Here is a 22,642-nt window from a genome sequence, read left to right as displayed (position 1 = left end):
CACATTCTCGGCCCATTTTATCATAGTATCTTTGACCTCCTCCCCCTGTAATTTTGCCTCTATAAGTATAGCATATATTTTCTTTATCATTTTAACACTGGTACCACATAGTATCACATCAATATTTTCATCCTTTTCGTGAAAGGTGCTATTGTAAAGGAGGGGCTCCAAAATCCCAACTTGTTGGTTTATTTATTTATTTACAAAATTTATTACCTGCTTTCTGCACCCCATCAGGCCACCAAGGTGGCTAACAGATTTAAAACATACATAATGAAAACACATCTTAAAATCCATTAAAACAAACCAAAAACACATAATTAAAACATCATTAAAACCAAGCTAAAATACACATACAAAAACATAAAAAGAATAATTAAAACACAGGGCAGAATGCTAAACAACAAAAAAAGCCTTAACGTACTGGCAGAAAATGGCTACAAAAAGTGGACAGACAAATCTCCCTGGGAGAGAGTTCCAAAGTTTTGGTGCCATGACTGAGAAGGACATCTCCTAGGTTGCTACCTGCTTAATCTCTGAAGGTGGGATCACTCAAAACAGGGCCTCTGAAGATGATCACAGTGGTTGGATAGGTTCATAAGGGAGAAGGTGGTATTTCAAGTATATTTCAAGTATATTGGTCCCAATCCATACAGGACTTTAAAAGTCAGTACCTGAATTGTGCCCAGAAACAGATTGGGTGTCAGACTGTAGTTATATGGTGCCTACGATCCATTCCAGTCAACATCCTGGCAGCAGTGTTCTGCACCAATTGAAGTTTCCAAAAACTTTTCAAGGGCAGCCCTAGACAGAGGACACTGCAGTAATCTAATCTAGATGTAAGCAGCGTATCTACCACAGTGGCCAGATCCTTTCTGCCCCGGAAAGGCTGGCAACCAGTTGGTAAAAGATACTCCTGGCCACAGTTATCAGCTGCTTATACAGCAGTAGGCCTGCATCTAAGAGCACCCCCAAACTACAGACCTGTTCCTTCAAGAGAAGTGCAACTCCATCCAGTACTGGTGACACTTTAAATCCTTCCGCTCACCAGTAACACTTCTGTCTTATTGGGATTAAGCTTCAGATTATTAGCCTGAATCCACTCCAAAACTGCCTCCAGCTACTGGTTCAGGGATCGGCCAGAAGCACAAGATAGAGTATTGGTGACAACCCAGCTCACATCTCTGGATGGCCTCACTCAGCTTTTTCATGTAGATAGATCATAAGCCAGAGCCTTGTAGGAATTTGCAAACCACAAAAAGACAAAGGAGATGAGCAGCAGCCCCCCAGAATCACTTTCTGAAACCTACTGGTAAAATTGGCACCACTGCGGCCCCTTCCAACTCTATGATTCTATGATTCTATGAATCCCAGCCCATAAAGGTGGCCTATGAACAATGGAATTGAAAGCTGCTAAGAGGTTCAGGAGAGTCACACAATCCCTACCTTTATCTCCTGAAGCAGGGACATTGATGGCCAAGGCTGTTTAAGTGCCATAACCAGGCCCGAAAATAGATTGGAAAGATCCAAACAATCCATTTCATCCAGGAAAGCTTAAAGTTGTTCAGCTACCACCCATTCAATCAGTTTGCTCAAGAAGGGAACATTTGAGAGTGGTCAATAGTTATTGAAATCTCCTGTATCTAGGGTAGACTTTAGTTATGGATGCACCAAAGCCTTTTCAAGGCTGAGGAGACCACTTCCTCTCTTAAAGGGGCACTCTCTACCTCTCAGATCTAGTCATCCCACCCTCCCCCCAGCAGGTTTAAGTTATGAGGAAGGGCAAAGGTCATACAAGCAGATGGTAGGCCTTAAACCTCCAAGGATCCTATCCACATCCTCAGACTGAATAAACTGAAAAGTATTCCAAACAATTGGACAAGTCAGCACTCTGGCTCCATCTGACCTGCTGCTAATGCAAAGTCTAAATCAGTATAGAGGTGAGAGATTTTATCTGCCGTGTTAAGCAAAATGTCCATACTGGGCCACTGAGCAGTTCATGTTCTCCTGTCGGCCAAATCCCATCAGGCCCCTGATCACCCACAACAGCCCCACTGGCCTCCACTATATGTCATGTCTAGTTTGGCCCTCAGATTAACCCTTTCTTTACCAGGTAAAGCTAGCACATGCTGTCTTTCTGCATGAGACTATTTGCTATGATTTCAAGTCAAGTCAACTGAGCAATTAGGAATCCGTGAAGAGGCTTCTAGCTGTTGCTGATAAGAGATAAGTTCAGAACAAAAGTGACATCATGCCAGCTGCTCTTTTACTCTTTCAGGAGAGTAAAATGAGTCAGGTGGGTTGCCTGAATTTTTAGGCTTCCAGAGCAACTTGGGCATGCCAAATTTGGATTCTAAGGCTCTTCTATTGGTTACGTCTGACTACAGGATTAATTGGGGTTTCAGCCATAAGGAGTAGTCCTCCTTACTATCCCTCTCTTGCACTCAACTTCTCCCCTAAAACAACTCTCCTGGTTTTCTCCTCATAGCAATTCCCTCATGTAGTGAAGGTATATTTTTAACAAAGAAAACTTATCAACACAATGAAAAGGCTATTATTGTTTTAAATGTTTGGATTGATGTTTCTACCTGCCCAGTGTAGCTTTATGTAGATAAGAAAAAGTATTAATCTTCATTTAACCTAGGGCTTTGGGGAAGCAAGTTCAGAAAGGAAAAAAAAAGAGCAAATCACTCACAAAATTATATTTTATGCTGTTTTCTTCATGTCAATAAGAATTTATACAGTTGTGGGATTGAAATTTATGTTTTAGGTGTCGCCAACCATAGCTTCCATATATTTTCTCAAACACATATTGCAGAGAAGAAATTGTTTATGATGCCACTTTAGCTGCCATAAAGAAATATACAGAATGTAAATACTAAACCATGAGTGCAAGTAATGTTACTGTTGCTTTAAAATCAGGATGCTTTGAGCTCATTTTGTGGTGGGTGCCCTCTGCTGGATGTACTGCCTCAAGCAATTGTCTATGAAGCGTTGGCAGAGAAATGGCCTTGTGTGATGAAGAAGTGGTCCTAGTATGACAATTTTACATGTGACTGGGTACAGAGGGCTGTTTCCTGCAGTGAAGTGTCCACCATTTATATCCTCCATTGAAGGGTAGAAAAAACAGATCCTTTACCACTAATCTGAAATTCTCATTATTTGACCAAACTAGCATCAGCCAACCGGAATGTGTAGGCTGCAATTTATTTTTTCTTGTGTGTATATGCAAAGTGCTGTCAAATTGCAGCAGACTTTTAGTGACCCCTGCTGGGGTTTTCAAAGTAGGAAACTAACATAAGTGGTTTGTCATTGCCACCCTGGTCTTGGTAGTTTCCCATCCAAGTACTAACCAGGGCCAACCCTGCTTAGCTCATGAGACTGGGCTAGCCTGAACCATCCAGGCTATGTTTCCAATATTTTGTCTAGATATCTCTATGACATGTTCATTTTTTATCCAGGTAGTTGGCAAATGGCAACACTAAGCATGTGGCCATCACTATGTCATGGTAGTGAATTCCACAATTTTAATAGCTCATTGAATAAAGAAGTATTTCCTTTTATCTGTCCTACACTCCATCATCTCTTCTTACTCCATTATGAATTTGAGCCGCATTTGTCATTGAACTAGTACTTTAATGAGGTTCTGTTCTTTGGAGAGAAATAAACAGATGACTTTTTCCAGTACTGAATCCCTTGCCCCACAAAATGATGCCCTCTTCCCCCCTGAAAAGATTAGAAAGAAAAGTTTTATTCCATGCAAACCTCTTAGCAGACATTTCATAGCACCTAAATGCCAGCTGCCAGTTTCTGTTGTTTTTATTAGGTTGACAGCTACTCATGGGTGGGTGCCAACTTTTATTCATTATATTTCATACTTTATAGCTTTAGCCTAGGTTTGAAAAGCTGCTGGCATTTGGTGCAACAGCAGCCCTTTCCCCTTTGGGACAGTCATGCTTCGCAACCTCCCCCTGCCTCCCCCCCCCCCAACTTCTATCTGTTCCATAACAGCTGTGTTTTCTATCAGTGCTTGCTAGCTGCTGTACACTCAGTCCCCAGGACTGGTTCTTTCTTTTCACTCCTGGATTACATGCAACTCAAATCTAGCTGCAAAAGAGACCCTCATGAAAAATAAAGAAAAATGGCTGTAAATTTACAATGCCCCACACTCAACAGCGCATCCTCTTATTATTTTACAGAGTTGCCATTTCAGTTAACTAATACCTCTCAGATCTTGTCATAATGAACACCCCTAAAATACAAAGAAATCTCTCTGATTTTCCTCATATATATGTGTAGTTCCTTCTGTCTGGTGATACAGAAGGCCGCTAATTTCTGATCCTAGATATAAGAAGTGGTAGGGGGAAAGCTTCTTTCCTGTTGTCTAACAATTACAGACTCACTTGAGACAATGGTTGTATAATTCTTGGTTGTATAATTTCCTGGTTGTATAATTACTGCAATATAGGGAACAAGCAAAAATGAGCACCATGTTCAGTTTCATTGAGTCTCCTTTGTTCATGTTGCAGCATACTTTTTGTTCTGTAGTTTTTGTGTTTCCCCTGAAACTGAAACACTCCTCCAATCCTCATGTGGTCTCATGGGTGACCTCATAAGGAAATGGTTGATAGCTAGACCAATGAGGTAGCCTGTACCTGTGAGAGTGGCTCTGCTTACTTCAGGAGCACCAAAAACAAATAGTGGAAACCCACAGCTGGGAGTGGATACTATAACACAATTCTCAAAATTGTTTTTTATAATTAAATAAGTGCAAAGTGCTACGTGTTAAGTATATATAAATACAGTATAAATACATTTACAATAAATATATAAGAGACATACAAAATATCCACAATCCAATAAATACAATATTACAGCCAACTAAGTCCATAGATTGTAATATGAAACTAACATCCAACAGAGAGTTTGCAGTTGATTCTTTCTCTCTTTCTCTCTAGGTGCAACAGCAAAAATGGATCCCAAAGGGAACAAGATGGCACACCCAACTGCATGTGAAACATGCTTAGGCTGGGTGCCACTTTTGCCTCACTGCATGGATGGAGAGACAGCCTTACATTCCTGGGCATCCAGGCTTTGGGAGGAGGGGCCTGGCCCTGTAAAGGGTGGCTCCGCCTCTGTAGGGCTCAGTCAGCTTTGAAAGCTCGGCCTGAGCACAGCATATATCAAGCTCTCTCAGCCGAGCTCCTCTGAGGCCAGTTTTACTGCAGGCCCTCAGGGCTAGGAGGCTATAGCTACCTTCTTGGGGAAAGCTGTGCTAGTTCCCTGCTTGATATCTTCAAACAACAGGAGGAGAGCCAGGGCCCAGTGCCAGGCTCAGTGGTTTGGCAGAGTTTTTATTATTATTATTATTATTATTATTATTATTATTATTATTATTATTATTATTATTATCATCCTCTTCTTATTTACACTTGGGGACTGTTGGTTATCAGTCAGGAGGGGTTATATCCAGTCCTTGCAGGCCTCTAGCCTAATTAGGCTCTTCTTCCCCTTATTTTGTTGGGAGGGTGTACTTTCAGCAGAAACAGCAATAGGCTTTTCTGTAGACCGCAGGAGTGAATTGCAGCCATCTGAGGGGTGGATTACATTACTGCTCCTGGCTTAGCAGGGTGGATGCTGGTAGGCCTCCTCTCTGTCTAGGCTTTTTCCCTCCCCCCCCCCCCCCCCGTTTATACTTACTTGGGAGGGAGTATTTCTAGCAGCAATAGCTCGGCTTAAGGCCTTCAGGCAGCAGGGGGTGCATTTTGTGAAAAGGCTTGGCAGTTTATTCAGTTGGATGCAGCCATTTCGAGTGTGGCATCAGTGGCCTTTGCCTCCTGGCAGTACAGCCTTATTGAGAAGACATCTACAATATGCACAGCTCCAGCAGTGGCCATTTTGAGTGTGGGTTTTATATGGTCTGATTTGCCTCCTGCTTACTGGCAGTGGAAGCCATTTTGGTGAGGCTTTTCCAGCTTCTGCTGTGCTGTGGTGGCCATTTTGAGTGTGTCACCCTGTGGCCTGCTTAGCCTAGCACTGGCAGCCATTTTATAGAGGCCTCTGCAGTTTACACAGTGTTTGGGCTGCTGTTTTGGGAGTATGTGTTACTGCAGTACATTGCGTTACTGTACATTTCCATCATGCCACTATGCTAAGGGCAAACAGCCACTGAATATGTATCCTGCAAAGCAGCCCTACCTGCAAAGTTAACCTTTGAGGATGATGAAGTTGCCACAGGGAGTAAGGAAATACTGGGCTATCAGTGTCCATCAGTCAGGAGGGCTGAAACATGGTTAGGCTCAGTCCCTGCAGGCCTCTAGTTTATCTAGCCCCCCCCCCAAACGTTTTCACTCTATTAGAGAAAGTACTTACAGCTACAGCTGTGAAGGCCTGGCTGAATTTTCCAATCCTCCTGGCAGTTGGTGTGGGGGAGGGAACTAGATAACCCCTCAGCACACTTCATGTGGACAATTAGGCAGTGATGCCCATACCTAACCCTTTCATCCAAATCATATAGGATTTTGAGATGGGTTCCGGAGACTGGTCCTGGCATTTATGTTTCAAAGCAACACCCAGTCTCACCTGCAGATGCAACAGGGCAGCTTGTCCCTCAGATTTCCTGTGAGCTAGGCCTTCGGGGATGGCTGTGGTTGTTTGGCAACCAGATGATATAGCCCCCAGCACACGGTGCACCTATGTCTAAGTAGATGGCGGTCTCCAGGCTGGGGCATAGGTTGGTCTGTAGGAGTTATGGCTAGTGGATATATCCCACAGTTATGCGGGGGGGGGGGGGGTTAAATTAAGGGGCTCGCCTTGTATCCAGTAGCAGCCATCAGGCAGCTTATGCACCTTTAGGTTCACCAGTAAACCTCCTCGTTTGATGTTGGCCTGGGCATTTTCTGGGGCTACATGATGTTAATGGTTGGTGTGAAAGTTAGATTCTTGAGAATTTGCACAGTGATGACCCAAGCCCTTAAGGAAGGGTCTGGTTGACATTGCACTTAGCCACAAAGAACATGATGGCCAGCTGTTATTTCTGTTTGATGGGACATGAGGATCTTTCCCTCACTCCTGGTCATTCACCAGGGGGTAATGTGTTGAAATTTCCAAGGGCACAGCCCTTCTATTACAGGCCCCACAGATGTGCATGTATAGGCTGGGTGGCCCAGTGTGCTTGAGGGGAGGAACTGTCCTCTGCCTCACATATTGTTATTCACATGTGCAGTAATAACCTGGGCTGTGGGGCATGGCCCTTGCATGCATAGGCTGGGTGGCCTTGTGAGCTGGAGGGTGGAGCGGCCTCCATTTCACATTCAGTTTGTTCACCTGGGTGGTATGACCTTGGTTCATAGGGTCTGGACCTTTCCTTACATGCTCACACAGACTTGCAGCCTGGGTTTAGGCTCTGTTTGGAAAAAGGTGTGCCTATCAGGATATGAGTCTGCACTATTTCATGTAACGTCACTGATGGCCTTCTGCGGAACTCTGAGAGGAGTGAGCTGGTGGCCCAATCCCTCACAGATCTGTCTGGGTGTGCACTGAGGGCACAGGACCTGAAGTTTGAGACTAATTCAGTAACCCTTCATATTAGGTGGTCCAAGATGGATCAGTGAGAGTGGGGGCACAATTGTTCAGGTGGGCCCTTGTGATGAGTCCGAGCAGTGCAACTGCACTGGGCTATCTGGGACCAAAGAGTAGGTCGGTGATAGTAGGCAGTGTATTGGGCATACGTGCACCCCTGCTGACGCTTTAAAGAGCTGTGTCTAATTGTTTCTTTTTCTTTTTAGGTGCTGTGATTCACTGCAGGAGGTGTTGAAGCCTCATATGTGGACACAGAATGATTTTCTGGGTGGCTTATCAGGCCAAGAGGATGCCAGTCGGGTAGTTACAGGGCCTCTGCATGCAATCCTCTGCCTCACATTTTGGTCATTCACCGCGTGGTGTTGACCTTGGCATACAGGTCATGGCCTCTTCGTTTCAGGCTCACACAGGCTTGCAGCACCAAGGCAAGTCGTGGCCTGATTGTAGAGGGGAGGTGCGGACCTCCACCTCAGATGCTGGTCATTCACCGTGTGGTGTTGACCTTGTCTCTCAGGGCATGGCCCTTTCCTTACAGGCTCACACAGACTTGCAGCGCCCAGGCAAGTAGTGGCCTGATGGTTTGAGGGGAGGTACGGACTTCTGCCTCACGTCCTGGTCATTCACCACGTGGTGTTGACCTTGTCTCTCAGGGCATGGCCCTTTCCTTACAGGCTCACACAGGCTTGCAGCGCCCAGGCAAGTAGTGGCCTGATGGCTGGAGGGGAGGTGTGGACCTCCGCCTCACATGTTGGTCATTCGCCACGTGGTGTTGACCTTGTCTCGCAGGGCATGGCCTTTTCCTTACAGGCTCACACAGGCTTGCAACGCCCAGGCAAGTAGTGGCCTGATGGCTTGAGGGGAGGTGCGCCTCCGTCTTACGTTCTGGTTATTACCTGGATGGTATTGACCTTGGTCTACTGTGCTTCCCCGTCATGGTGGCGGGAAGGGTCATTCACCTGGGTGGTGATGACCTTGGTCTGCAATGCTTCTGCGTCAGTGTGGCAGGAAGATTGAGAGCCACTAGGTTGGGGCTAGGCATATGGCCAACAGAGCCCAAGAGAAAGCTGTCGGGAGGGACTGAGCATCTATTTGCCACGTCCCTGCATAAAGGCTGAATTTGCTGACCTCTACAGAGGTTATCAGGGGTCATGGCATAAGGCCAAAATGGCCCTTTAAAAGGCTTTGGGAGCAGGAGGGGTATTTATTTGCCCTTTCCTGGCATTAGGGCCGAAGTTGCCAACATCTACAGAGGTGTCGGTGTTCACCTATTGGTGAAGGGCAACACAATATTCTGTGGTAACTGACGGCAAGGGTGATGGTTGGCTAACTGTGGGGTGCAAGGGCCTAAGCAGAGGCTTGGCCCTAGCTGTGGCAGGTTAGATTTGGGTAGACAGAGCGGGCCGGTGAGCACCCAGTGGCACCTCCCCATTGGTGGGGAATAGGGGTCTGTCAGGGATTGGCTGGCGGGCTGTACGGCTGCCAGCTGAGAGGGCAGACTGCCTGTGGGACCCCCTGTACAAGTCCTTCCCTCGGGCTTCATGGCTGGGGTGTATGGAGCTTTAAGGGGGGAACCATTCGCCTGGCCGGCCGGGTTACAGCCATTCACATGGATGGCTCGCACCTAGGGCAGGGGGTGCTCGCCCAAGCAGGTCGAGGAGTTGGTCCAATTGACCCTTTGTCTTGACCTGTACCGCTAGTTATACCCTTGCCATTATTAAGTTTAATGTTGGTCAATAAATGGCCCAAATTTATACCCAAGCCTTGTGTCTGTCTCTTCATTCCGAATGGGGGGGGGGCAAAAAGATCTACAGGTAAGTGTCCTGGATGGTCATCAATCTTATATATTCCTATAAATTATATTTTTTGTTATTTTTATTTTTGCTGCAGGTAGAACCAGAATCACAGGAAACAAGTTCCACAATCCCAACAAGAGCCGGCTAATGTGTCTTGTTTCATTGGACCAACTTCATCAGGGGATATTCATAAAGTCCACCCTGCATCTGGAATACAAACTATCAAAATAAATATTTTTGGTTTTTTATACTCATACCTGAGAATCTAATCTCTCTGTTGTTTCTTCAATTATTACTCACTCACTGACACACATGGAGTCTCTTGTGTGTCAGCATTTGGCACACCCTGTGCTCTGGTGGTGTGCAAACTAACTACATTGTTACTTCACTTAAGTGCCTTGACAGTTTAGATCCTGACAGAGGATTTAAAGGTACATACATATAATACAATTCACAAGTAACAACTGAGATTCAACTCATTATTCAAACCATGTGGGTCCAGACTTCCTAAATTGTGAATCCAGAATGCTTCCTTCTATAACAAAATCCTATGGATTCTATCTGTTTTATCTTTGGCTGCAACAAATAGAACCATATATTTAAAGGCATCACTCGTATGTTGATGTGTGATGAAATGTACAAGGGGCGCTTCCGGCATTCTGTGTTTAATTCTAGATATGTGTTCTAAAATTCTGACCTTTACAGGGCAGGTGGTACTACCTACATAGATTTTCTGACACTCACACGCAACGTGGTAAACCACTCCTGCCATTTGGCAAGTGGAAAAATGTCTTAAAGTGATAGTAACATCTCCATTTTTAAGGGAGATCTTGTCCCCTGCCAGGGCTAATGTACACACCTCACAATGGCCACACACAAAGTGGCCAGTAACATTCTGGGGTGTGCCTGCGGGTAAGAGCTGGGAAAGCTTCCTATTTGGTTGTGGTACTTCAGGAGCACAGCTGCAGCTGGGTGGAGAGAGAACAATGAGGAACCAGCAGTGAAGCCAGAACATGCAGGGCAAGATTGCACCTTCAATGAGTCCCTCGCTTTTCAATAGGAAAAGATGGCTGGTATGAGTTGGTCATGGTGAACAGCTAAAGCTATTGCTTGAAAGCATGCCTTTATGTATCTGATGGAGCTTCAAGCGACGGCAGAAGAGCTGACTGTAACATTTGTATTATTTTCCCTGTCTATTTGGGTCTGTTTGTGCCCCTGCTGTCCATTCTTAACTTGGAATGGGATAAGTTTAGAGGGTGACACAAACCTAATTTCTGTATTTTGAATTAGATGTGACTTGGACTTTTCTGAAAAGGGACTGCTTGAGCCTAAGAGACAGGCTCATCCTCTTTCTCCCCTTAGTCTTTTGGGCTGCACAAGGCACAACATAATTGCTCAGAAAGAACCTCTGTCACGTCAGGTGAAATCCTTGGAACACTTCAATAGTTTGGAATGTACTTGGCCATCCTGTCAATGCAAATTTCTTAACAGCGGTCAATAAAATTGGTGTTTCTCACAAATAAAAAAACAGATAGACCAGGTGATTCAGGACAAGTTGAGACAGATCTGCTGTCTGGAGTTTGCTGGCTGATGAAGAGCCACAGTAGAACTAGTAATTTTGAAATGGTCTCCTGCTAAAACATCAATGATCATGAAACTACTGGAAGACCTTGAAGTGTGTGGCCCTGCAACATGGCTTTGGATCTGTTGCCCTGAAGAACTATTTCTAGTGATTCCACACTGCCAATATTCACAGCTCCACTGTATGATTTACTATCATGATGAAGTGATGGCCAATGTCTTTGATGGCTTTAAAGGGGTTTGCACAAAACCATAGATAATCAGTCTATCGACAGCTATTAGCAATGGCAGCTAAATGAGACTACCATGATTAGAAGGAAAGTATCTCTGAATACCAAGAATAGACAACTGGATTGGATGGATCATCAGTCTGATATGGTGCTCTTGTTTCATTCGCCTGTCAACAGTCACTCACTATCCCTTCTGAGATTCTGCATCCATGATAAAGTCACCAGGTTTATTTCCTGCTCCTGAGAAAGAGCATCTCACTCCCCATTTTTAGACTGTCAACAGTAAGGAATTTGAACAACAAAGGTGATTTTTAAGTTTGCTATTGTTAGAGAGGTTTTTGCCTAAGGTTAAGTAGACAGCTGTCTGCTTCACTTATCTGCACAAAGGGGTCAAGATGGATGCTTTTTAAAAACTGGAGCAAATGAAGGAAGTATGAATGTGTAAAAATGTGCAGCTGAGGAGAGAAATCATCAGCCGTTCCAAGTCTGAACTCTCTTGTTTATTGGACAGATACACTGTTTCACATTAGCTATAGCTTGTGAACTAGAAGTCTGACAAAAGCAATTTAACCTCCACATTTAAGTCTCTGACATTTTTGTCATCTGAGGTTTCTTCAAATTAGAAAACAATTAAATGAAGAATCTGGCAAAATGCTAGGCCAGATGTAACAACAAATTCTCCTTATTTTTTTAAAAAAATCAAGCAAGCTGTAAAGCCTATGTAATTTAATTCTAAGCTGCTGTGTAGCCAAAAGGCTTCTTTTGAAAGAGGAAAGGATCTTTATCAAGGATTTGTGGACCAAAGTGTAAAATCAACAAGCTATTCTGGCCAGGGCAATGTGGCTGAAAATCTAATCCTCAAAGTGTGTTCTCCACCTTCCAGCTGGAATGTTTAAAATGGATGGTTTGTCTTGGTGCATTTACGCTCACCATTGTGTCAAGGGGCTTCATGATCCCATATTCCAGGCAACCATCAAGAGGGGCACAGATGGAGAATCTTCAGTATGATAGTAGCCATATGATAGTAACTATTACATACAACTGGAGCACGTATAAGAACTTGCTGCATGGATTTTTATTATTATTTTTAGCCAGAGAAATATGTGAGTTTTGTTCTATCAGAGTATGATGAAGAAGTGAGTGGAAGTGGTAAATGAATACGGGCTGATGGTACAGGAAGAAATATAATGTGTGTGAATGCCACAATTCTGGCAAGGAAATGAGATCACATAATTATTAAGAAGTTATTAAGCCTATTAAGGGGTTAGTCCTGGAATATCTGTCTGATGCAAACCAATAGGGAGTGCAAGCCCAAGGAAGGCCATCTGTAAGACAGAGCAAGAACTTGAAGAGAGAGAGATATAGGAATAGGTGGTTCAGAATAGCTGATGAAAACGAAAAGGATAATGTATACAAATAGGAACTGAATACTGAGATGCTACTACAAATGAAAACACATCTACAAATTTTCATGAGACTACTTTTATCATTATTTCTGTGATCCAAGTATCTGCTTAGATTGTGCAAAGGTTCTCCAGTGTGCAAGGGTTTTCCAGTGACCCACAAAATTTTTTGATTCCCTTGAAGAACTTTCCCTCTGCTACATCACAGCCTTTGAAACTCACTTCAGGCTCAAAAGTATCTTGCCATGTGGCACAAGCAGCAGAGGTTTAAGACAAACAACTCTAAACCACCTGAAGCTCATGATTATTTGACTGCTAATATTTACAAGATGTTCCTAAAAATTTAGGCAAAATTAAATTTCCATTCCTTTCTCCTCTGATTTATGCTCATATAATTGCGCAGTGGATTACAACCCTGTAAAAATATTCATGACTTCTATCCAATATTTTAGAAGTATTGAATGTCATAATCCTGGCCAGCAAATAAGAGATCACACAGGATGAAATGAGGCCTATTAAGGCTTTGGAACTTGGAAATCTATTGACTATCAGAAATTGTAGGAGCAAGTCTGTGGGGAGTGCAAGTCGAAGGTAAGTCATAAGGCAGTGTAAACACATAGTCACAGACAAATATAAATCAAAATAATGGTAGTTCAGACATATCTATGAAGCCAAGAGACAGAAATGGCACATTCTGTTCTGGCTCTAATATCAGGGGCTTGGAGCAGTCAAAGTATTCTTCTGAAACAAAGGGTTTGCCAGGTGCAGACTTCTGAAAAGCACGGTGGTCATCATGGCTACAGTCTCAATAGCTGGGTGCTAAATGTTGGTAGAGTTCAGGAAATAATCCGATCCAAGCTTCAGAATTTACTTTCAATGAATTTACAGCAACAGGATTTTTGCAAAAGACAAGCGCTGACTGCAGGCCATTAGTGCAACAGAGAGGCCTTCAGAGCATAAGCATTAACACATAATAACACAGCAGAGAAAGAAAAAACAACAAGAGGTAGGCTGAACTGCAAGAGAAAACATTCAATAAACACTAGTGAATGCTCCACAGCTCCCCCTAGGGTACAAGAGAAAAAAACTACCCTTTTAAGCAGTATTTGCAATAACTAGACTCTTAGCAGGCTGTGGCTTCTCCAATACTAAGGTAGCATAGAAGCAAGTGAGCCATACAAACAGGTTAAACTAGCAAGACTCTCTTGTTGAACCAGGGCTTTCATTTCCTGGAGAGCAAGAGGCCCCGCCTATTCCTGGGATTCATTTTGTCAGGATTTGATTGAGCGCTGATTCTGCAAAGAACTATATGTGCTTGGACAGTGATGTGGCTCATTATTTTGAACACAGACTGCCAGCCTGGGGCTTCTTTGTTGATGAGTTACCTCCTCATGGGTCTGTGATCTCTGTTACTCTCACCAGATGGGGAGAGAACTTGGGGGACTGATAATCTAGGATTTGGCCTTGTAAGGTAGGAAACTTGCTGCACCAGAATCTGGCACGTTGGCAGCAGCATCTGGAGCTAAGCCTTCTAGGAAAGGTTCTTCAACTCAGGTCTTGGGATTCAGGGGCTCTGAATTTGGAAGAAGCTCTGTGTCTGGAAGCTCTGGTCTGGTGGTGTCCAGTGTCATTTGAGCCTCTTCTCCCAGGGTGGAGTTTGGTTTGTCCTGGTTATCCTCTGAGGAAAAGTTCCTTATTTTTGAGTCCAACTCAGGATGGGTAACAACAAATTTCATACATGGTTATGGCCAAGCCCTAAGAAGAATGGGGGGCCCATGGGCTGGCAACAGAACTCACACTTTGCGTTTATAGGGACTGAGTTTTGCCTAAAGAGAAAAGTTGGTAGGAGTTGGACATTCCTGTTTATCCAAGAAACATCCAAAAATGTAGAAGGAAGTAACAGAACTTAGTGAAAATTTTTGAGGGTGGGAAGTGCACGTTGTATTGTCAAAGAAGTACAAGATGCCATCAATTGTGCCCCAGGAAATCAGATCCTGAGGAAGACTCTCTTTTCCTAGAAAGAAGAGCAATAAAATGCCTGAGTTGGCAACTGAGTGAAGATGAGATTCCATCCATTTGTTTAGCTGCTAAAGTGGGCCAGAAGGATGACTGCTTGTGTAACCCAGGTTAAGACATTAAAACAGAAGCTATGTGCAAATCCTGCACCACAACATCATTAGGGGGAGGCTTGCCTAGGGGGACCATGAGTGATTCCAAACCCAGGATTGGGTGGGTGAGGGTGCTGCTCATGGAGAAAAAGGTAAAAAAATCTGAACATTTTGTGTGTGTGAGAGGGTTGTGGGAATGAGCCTGCACAAGTTTCAAGGCATGAGGAGAAGACTTCAACACGGTCTGCTTTCTTAAACAGAGAAAGATCTTTATTATACTACAACTAGAAATACTACAGAGCACAGAAACACAGAGCAAACACAGAAATCACACCACAAAGGCTATGGCAGTGCTAAGAAAAGAACATAAAAACATTCTGCTAGTCTACTTGAGAGTTTCTAGGTGAATTTGAATGTCCATACTTGGTAGAATCATCTAAGGCATTTCAATAAAATGCAAAAAGAGATGTGAAAAAAATACCTTTTCTGATTAAGGTCCTGTATAACTCTAAGATAAAGGATCTCTGGAAACAAGGCTAGAAAGACTAATATAGGTATCAGCTCATAAAGTAACTAATCAAAATGCAAATTAAATTACTTCTATTCATTTATATCTTTAATACACAACATCCAATTGCTAAAAATAATGCCAGTTTGTTATTCTGATGTCGTGCTGGCTACTTTTTATGGTTACACAAGATGAGGGGCAGCAACAGAAGCAAGGGGAAGGAGTGAGTCAGGAGATAATCTAGCTGTCAGACACATCATCTAACCCAAAGAGTTAGCAGGTGTTTCCACCAAACAAGATCATCCATACAGACATTTTTGTGCACAGCATTTATATTCTCCATAATCAATGCAAGTAGGACTGTCTAGGTTCTATTATATAGAAGCCGAAGTGGACCCTGTTTTCTTGCTACTTTGTTTTCTGCTCTGTTCATGTGTTGTGCTTGTCAGCGTGCCAAGAGACAGGCATTATCATCTATTGGGGAATAGAATGGAGACAAACAATGCAATCCTAAACAGAGTCTGTTCTAAGTCCATCAATATCAATAGACGTGACTGCATCTTCTTGCCCCTAATAGTAATGTACCTAAAGGGGATAGAAGCAAATGTTTTTCTCGCACTCTCTGGATGGAAAGTAGGCTGTTACAGACTGAGAGTGTAGAAGCAAAACTTCTGTCCCCAGTGAAAGATATGCGATATTTGTGAAGAGAAAAAAATCTCAGTGAGGATCAAATTTCTGACATACCTTGGAGTATTTAACCAAGAAAGTTATAGCTAGAGTCTGAGTTGCATGGCAGCAAGTAAAAATAAAATAAACAAACAAGGTAATAATTATAAGAAAATAAATACAATTATTAAAAAATAAAACAAATAGAAAGCAAATATGAATAAAAGTTTGGTGCAGACATCTAAAGAGTAACCTGAGATCCCAAAGATTTCCTGTTAGTCAGGACAGAGAGAACTGGTCTTTTGGACTGATCCAGCACATGAGATTGCTCATATCTCTACCTAGAATATCTAGCAAAAAAGATAAGGGTTTAGTTAAAAGATAATGTTAGTGTTTATTAATAGACAGCTGGGACAGAAGCCAGCCTAGACACATGTAATGCAGTATAATGGAAGATTAAAACATGTACAAATTGTAGAACTCTTGCTGACTGATCTAGATTCTAACCCTATACATTGTTGTGTAGGTGTTCATGGAACATAATTTACTATAATATCACATATCTGAAGAATAAACTACATCCACCAGCAACAACAGCTGGGATAAAAACTGCAGAAGTCCAATACGCTTAATAAAAGATTAGTTTTGAATTACTGCCTCCAAGCATACATAACACATTTTATTCAGTGACTGCATCTCAAACACAATCTTCAAAATGTAGACAGTGCTTTCATTGAAGCAAACAAAGAGCTTGGCAAATGAACTAGCTAATTGCTTGTGTGTTGATTACGAACTGTATTACAGACTGAAAGATTTTTTTGCTCCTCTAGGGAGCAGAAATGTTCCAGATTCATGTTGGCAAATTCACTCTTCATTTTCAACAGCAAAATGTTCTTATTTAACTGTGACATTTTTGATTGGCCTTACATTTTCAGTTCAGATCTTGTTAGATTGTTTCTTTCTAAAAGTTCCACTGTATCAGGAGCAGTGAGATTCTGTTACTCTTCTAACATGAGGAAGTGATGCCAGTAGCTCTGGAACATTTTTAATTAGAGCATCCTTTGCGCTTGAGGAAAGAACAATGTTTACACTGATTACTCTCTTAAAGATGATTATAAGCCTAGCAGTGGAACATGGTGCTTGGCTAGGCAGGAATCAATAAAAATAATATGTGGGGTGTATGGTTGGGGGGCTCGAGCTGGTAAACTAGGCAACACACTTTGATAATAAATTCAAAAGCTGGATGGCCTGCTAAGCAAAGCAACCCATTGCTCCATCCCGTTTTAATTTGAACTGCACTCAGTCCCTGGACGAATGGTGGTAGAATCTGATGTGTTTTTCTTGGCATCATCATGAACTTAAAGCATTTGTTTTTCCCCTAACAGACATCCACCAAATTGGAAACATTAGAGAAGGCTATTTCAGATTAGCAAGTCATACCATTTCCGTCAATAAAGTGGAAATCATAAATATCACGTTCAATTTTGTTAATCTTCTTACAAGTTATATATTTATATGCAACACTTAGGAAAAACATAAGCATTCATTAAGTATTCCATGTAAAAATACCAAGCATTAAAGGAAGGTTAATTTTGGTCACTGTGTTGTACAGCAAGAGCAAGAGGGGAAAGAATTCAGCAAATGTACCCTTGAAATGACCTTATTATCAACACCAGGAAAGTGTCTATCTCTACGTAGTTTTTCCTGGAACTGCATGCAATTAAACATCAGAAGATTAAGAATCAACTCCTGGTTGGGATTAGTCTGTTCTCACCTAGATTGTATATTGAGTTATATAGTTTCTAAGTTTTTAAAACATTACATGAATTGAAATAAGAATCAGCTGACATTTTTGGTGTTTTTTACACTTCTTGGTATGGCCAGCATTGGGAGCGGGGGAGAATAAATGCAGCATTTTGAGGAAAACTTTGCATACAAAGTGAACACAATTATCATTTCCCATCCTTAATCCCCCTTTGTCTTAAAAAACCTGGAACAGTTTATCCTTTAATGGATACAAATTAGACCAAAAAAAAAAAAAACACCCCACTTTAACATGATGCATGTACTGGGAAATACTTGTGAAAATACTTGGCAATGTGGCACTTACAGCACACAGCAGTAATGGGCTGAGCAAGATTTCTCTTTAACCCCAAGACTGTAATTAAGTGCTTTCAGGATTAGTACACTGTACTCCAAGAAAATTACCAAGCCCTTAATATTTATTTTTACCTAAACATTAAGGAACCCCAGGTGTACATATGGGGGCGGACAAAAGAGGCTGTGATTTGCTTCAGTTTTCCCATCTTTTACTTTCATAAAATAGATACTTTAAGTGACACTGCCATTTATTTTATGCAGCATTTCTCTCCTCTTCAGTACAGTACATTACTCCTTAGATGTTACATATACATCCCCCCCCCCATCCTATAAACTGACAGCCCATGCAAAAGATCCAAGGCATTTCATACAGTCTACAGGGTGTGAAAGAAGAGGATGTTTGATACAGCAACACTCTGTTTTCTATTTAGATTTCAAAATTAATGTTAATATTATGTATAAACCTATATGTACTATGTATATATCTATATCAGATTAGTTACTTAACAGCACTCCATAGTGTCTTTATTTTATCTCCCTGCCCTCCAACAAACAACCCTTTTATTACTGCCAACCTGCCAAAGAGGTTTGCTGGCTCACTCTGACAGGTTGGGGGTGGGGGGCTGTCTTAAACAACTCACAACCATGTACTTCCCAACATAGATATGAACTCTGGGACCTTAGTCACGCCAACAACACAATCACTGGACCTAACAGCACCAGCTATACCATCTCAAGCTCATTCACTTGTTCATCTTCCAACATTGTATAGGCCACCAAGTGTCAGCAATGCCCTTCCACTCTCTATAATGGACAAACAGTTCAGTCCCTTCATCCTGCCGCCCCCCCCCCCCGGTGGGTGGTTCAAAAAAATATATAGAAAAGGGAGGAGGTAGAATGGGACAGTTCCCAGGCTGTCCACTGGAGGGGGAAAATAAGCTTGAGAGCCATGGGGGGGGGGGGAGGTTTTGCAGGCTGCCTGGGACCCCCCTCCCCACCTGGCCAGGCCTCTGCAGTGCTAGGGGGCCTGGCCAGATGCAGTGGGCTGCGTGCCAGCCCTGCAGTGCCCAGGCTCACCTCGCTGGCCTGGTGGAGTCTTGCCCTAGCCCTACTGCTTTCGCTGGACTTGGTGGGGTCTTGCAGGGTGGTGCGGCCTGCTGCTGGTGCGGGCCCAGCCTCGCTGCAGCCTAGCGTCACCTTGCTGGCCCAGTGGGACCTGGCCGGGTGGCATAACTGCCACCAGGCCAGGCAATGCCAGGCTAGCCTCCCAGGTGTGGTGGGGACAGGCGAAGCCTGCTGGGCTGGTCAGACCCCGCCAGGCCGCTGAGCAGGCCCACGGAGGCTGCAGTACCTGGCCAGGTCCCATGGCTTCCATGGGGGCCTAGCCGGGTGGTGCAGCCTTTACGAGCCTTTGTGTGAGCATGGCGTGGGCTTGGCTGGCCCAGCAGGCCTTGCCTGACCCCGCTGTGTCCGGGGCTGGCCCAGCACGGCCTGGACGGGTGACATCGCTACCCTGGTGTGTGCTATGGGCCTGTGAGGGAGGCAAGGCCTGTGCAGGCCCATGCTGGAGCCTGGAAGGGGCCTGGTTGTCCTGGAGGGCCTTGCCCCGGCCCCCACCATACCCTGGCCAGCCTGGTGTGGCCTGGCCTGGGGGGCATGGCCTGCACGGCTCACAGTTTGGCATGGCGGGTGCCGCAGTGGGGTTTGGCTTGGCCTGGCAGGCCTTTGCAAGCAGGGAAGGCCTTGGCTTGGTCACAGGGCAGCAGCAGGGCAGCGGCCTCAAGCGTGGCCTGGCTGGGCGACCCACCTGGCCTGGCCCGGCCCAGCGAGCATGCTGGAGAAGAATGGTGGCTAGGCAGAGAACACCAGCCTCATGGGCAGTGCATCCCAGATCATGCTCCCCCCAGCATCCTCGCCCTCTCCCTGCGTATAAAAAAACATGAACTACCGGGGAGGGACGATCCTGGTGGCGGGCTCCCCTTGCAGCACGCATTACCTTGCTGATATTTTCATGGTGGGGTCCAGAGGGCAGCACAGACCACCAGAGGCTCCTGTTATGATTCCAGATGGTGGAGGAAAAACTGGGCATCCCATTAGCCCAGGGGAGAACAGAGGGTTCCTCCAACCACTTGGCATATCTGGGCATATTAATAGAAACTATTCAAGGCCCAGGCAACCTTACCCAAGACAAACTGGGAGCCCTACATGAGGAAATGGATGATGCGTGGTGGGTGATGCTAGGGAGTTCAGATCTAGTTACAGGCATGGTGTCCCCCGGGGAGAGAAGGCCGAACAGCGTGGTGGCAACACCTGGATGAGCAAAGAAATTTGGAAGTGATTCAGGGGGATGTGGTTGGGCCCTTGGGGGTCCCGGCAGAGATTCCCAGGGCCAATTGGGCCAGTCACCTGCTGGGGCCAGGAAGGAATTTTTCTCACAAGGGGACAGATTGGCTGGGGCTCCCTTGGGGATTTTCGCCTTCCTCTGGGCATCAAAGTTGGGAACCTTGGTGGGGAGGGTGGCTCCAGCTTTGGCTACAGCTGTTGGAGCATTGGTGGGAGTCAGGCCTTTGGCCTGCCTCCTGTGGGATGCATTGGACCGGATCCTAAAAGGGTGAGTGGAAACTTGGGCAGCTCACCCCAATGGATTGGGAGGCAATGGCTGTCCAGCATGGCTGGCGGTGGAAGAATGCTTGATGTGGTGCACCAACCAAAGTGGAAAACCACAACTAAAAGCCAATGAAAAATTGCAAAAGTATATTAGGTGATTATTGGTAATATATAGGGGTGTGCAAAGGCACACTGTTTCGTTATTCTTGTTTCGGGTTTACCCGAAACAAGAATCTGTTTCGAATACAGGCAAAAGCCGAAACGGCTAGCCAGTAGGAGGGCACAACAGGACATGATAGCAGTGTACTACACAAAATAATACAACCCACTTCACCGTTTTTGACAGCAATTGTGTTTGGGTGATTCTCTGATGTGAAGTGAGTTGTGTTATTTTTGTGTAAGATACTGCTGCCATGCCCTTTGGTGTGCCCCCCTGCTGTGTAACCTAAAGCTGTTCAAGAAATAAAGTGTTTTTGACAGGAATTGTGTTTTTGTGATTCTCTGATGTTAAGTGAGTTGTGTTATTTTTCTGAGGTGGAATGCTGGAATGCTCTTTGGTGTGCTCCCCTGCTGTGTAACCCAAAGCTGTTCAAGAAATAAAGTGTTTTTGACAGGAATTGTGCTTTTGTGATTCTCTGATGTTAAGTGAGTTGTGTTTTTTTCTGTGTGGGGGACTGCTGGTGTAATGTGTCATAATGCTTTGCCTACTTGTACTTTGAAAGGGAGAAAATAATTTTTAAAAAACTTTATTTTGTGTTGTTCGTGTTTTATTCTTTGTTGTGCAGTTGGTTCCCATCATAGGGAACAATGGGGCTGGCTGGCCAGCCATCTCTGTAGGTGGTGGGGGAATTTGAGGGAGGGTGTCTGTGGTTCAGGTGCGCTTTCACAGGGACCAGCTGGCACTCAGAAGTGTGCCCACCATTGTGGCACTCCTGGGCTGTGCAGAATTGCCCAGGGAAAGAGAGTTTAGAAGTTCCCAGCATAGGGAACAAAGGGAGAGGGCTGGCCTTTGCCAGCCTGTTCCTGGGGTTATGGGTGTGGGGCTGCTGGGGGTGGATTTGGGTCTGTGAGGGGCTAATGTGGGGATTTGGGTCTGTGTGTGGCAGCTGGGGGGGAATTGGGTTTGTGTGGGGCTGTAGGAGGTGGACTTTGGGGGCTGAGAGCATCTACTTGGGGAGGCCAAGAAATGCCCCCCCAAGTGGGAGCAGGCTGAGCCTTGGTGGGGGGTGGGAGTAGAGGTGGGAGAAGGGCCCCTGACGGTTGGGGGGCATTTTGCATGCAAAATGCCACCCCTGGCAAGACAAGCCTCCCCCAGCTGTAAGTAGTAGAGAAAAGAGCACCTACTTGGGGAGGCCATGAAATGCCCCCCCCCAAGTGGGAGCAGGCTGAGCCTTGGTGGGGGGTGGGAGGAAAGGTGGGAGAAGGGCCCCTGAGGGCTGGGGGCATTTTGCATGCAAAATGCCACCCCTGGCAAGACAAGCCTCCCCCAGCTGTAAGTAGTAGAGAAAAGAGCACCTACTTGGGGAGGCCATGAAATGCCCTCCCCCAAGTGGGAGCAGGCTGAGCCTTGGTGGGGGTGGGAGGAAGGGTGGGAGAAGGGCCCCAGAGGGTTGGGGGGCATTTTGCATGCAAAATGCCACCCCTGGCAAAGGAAGCCTGCCTCTTCATTTTTTCCCCATAGGAAATAATGAAGAAGAAGATGAGCAGCAGCAAGCTAACAATATGCTCACCCTTCCCTTTCTTATGCGAGGATAGGGGGACCTGGTTTGGGGGGCCATAACATGGCCCCCCAAAGTCCAATCGGTCTGAAACTTGGGGGGTTGTTAGAGACGGGTTAGAGGAAGGTCCCCACCAATTTTGGGATGATTCGGTGGGAAAATGCCTCCCCCAGGCGTCCGGGAAGACGGAGGCATTTTCCCATTGAAAAACCCGAAACAACCCGAAACGTTTCGGGTTATTTTCTTTCGGATAACCCGAAACGTTTCGGGTTTCCCAAAACGTTTCGGATAACCTGAAACAACCCGAAACAAGTTTATTTCGGGTTTCTTTCGGGTTTCAGAAACCC

Source organism: Eublepharis macularius, chromosome 4, assembly GCF_028583425.1.
Source record: "Eublepharis macularius isolate TG4126 chromosome 4, MPM_Emac_v1.0, whole genome shotgun sequence".
NCBI classification, from domain to species: domain Eukaryota; kingdom Metazoa; phylum Chordata; class Lepidosauria; order Squamata; family Eublepharidae; genus Eublepharis; species Eublepharis macularius.
The sequence above is the reverse complement of the archived record's forward strand: the minus strand, read 5'-3'. Positions refer to the sequence as shown.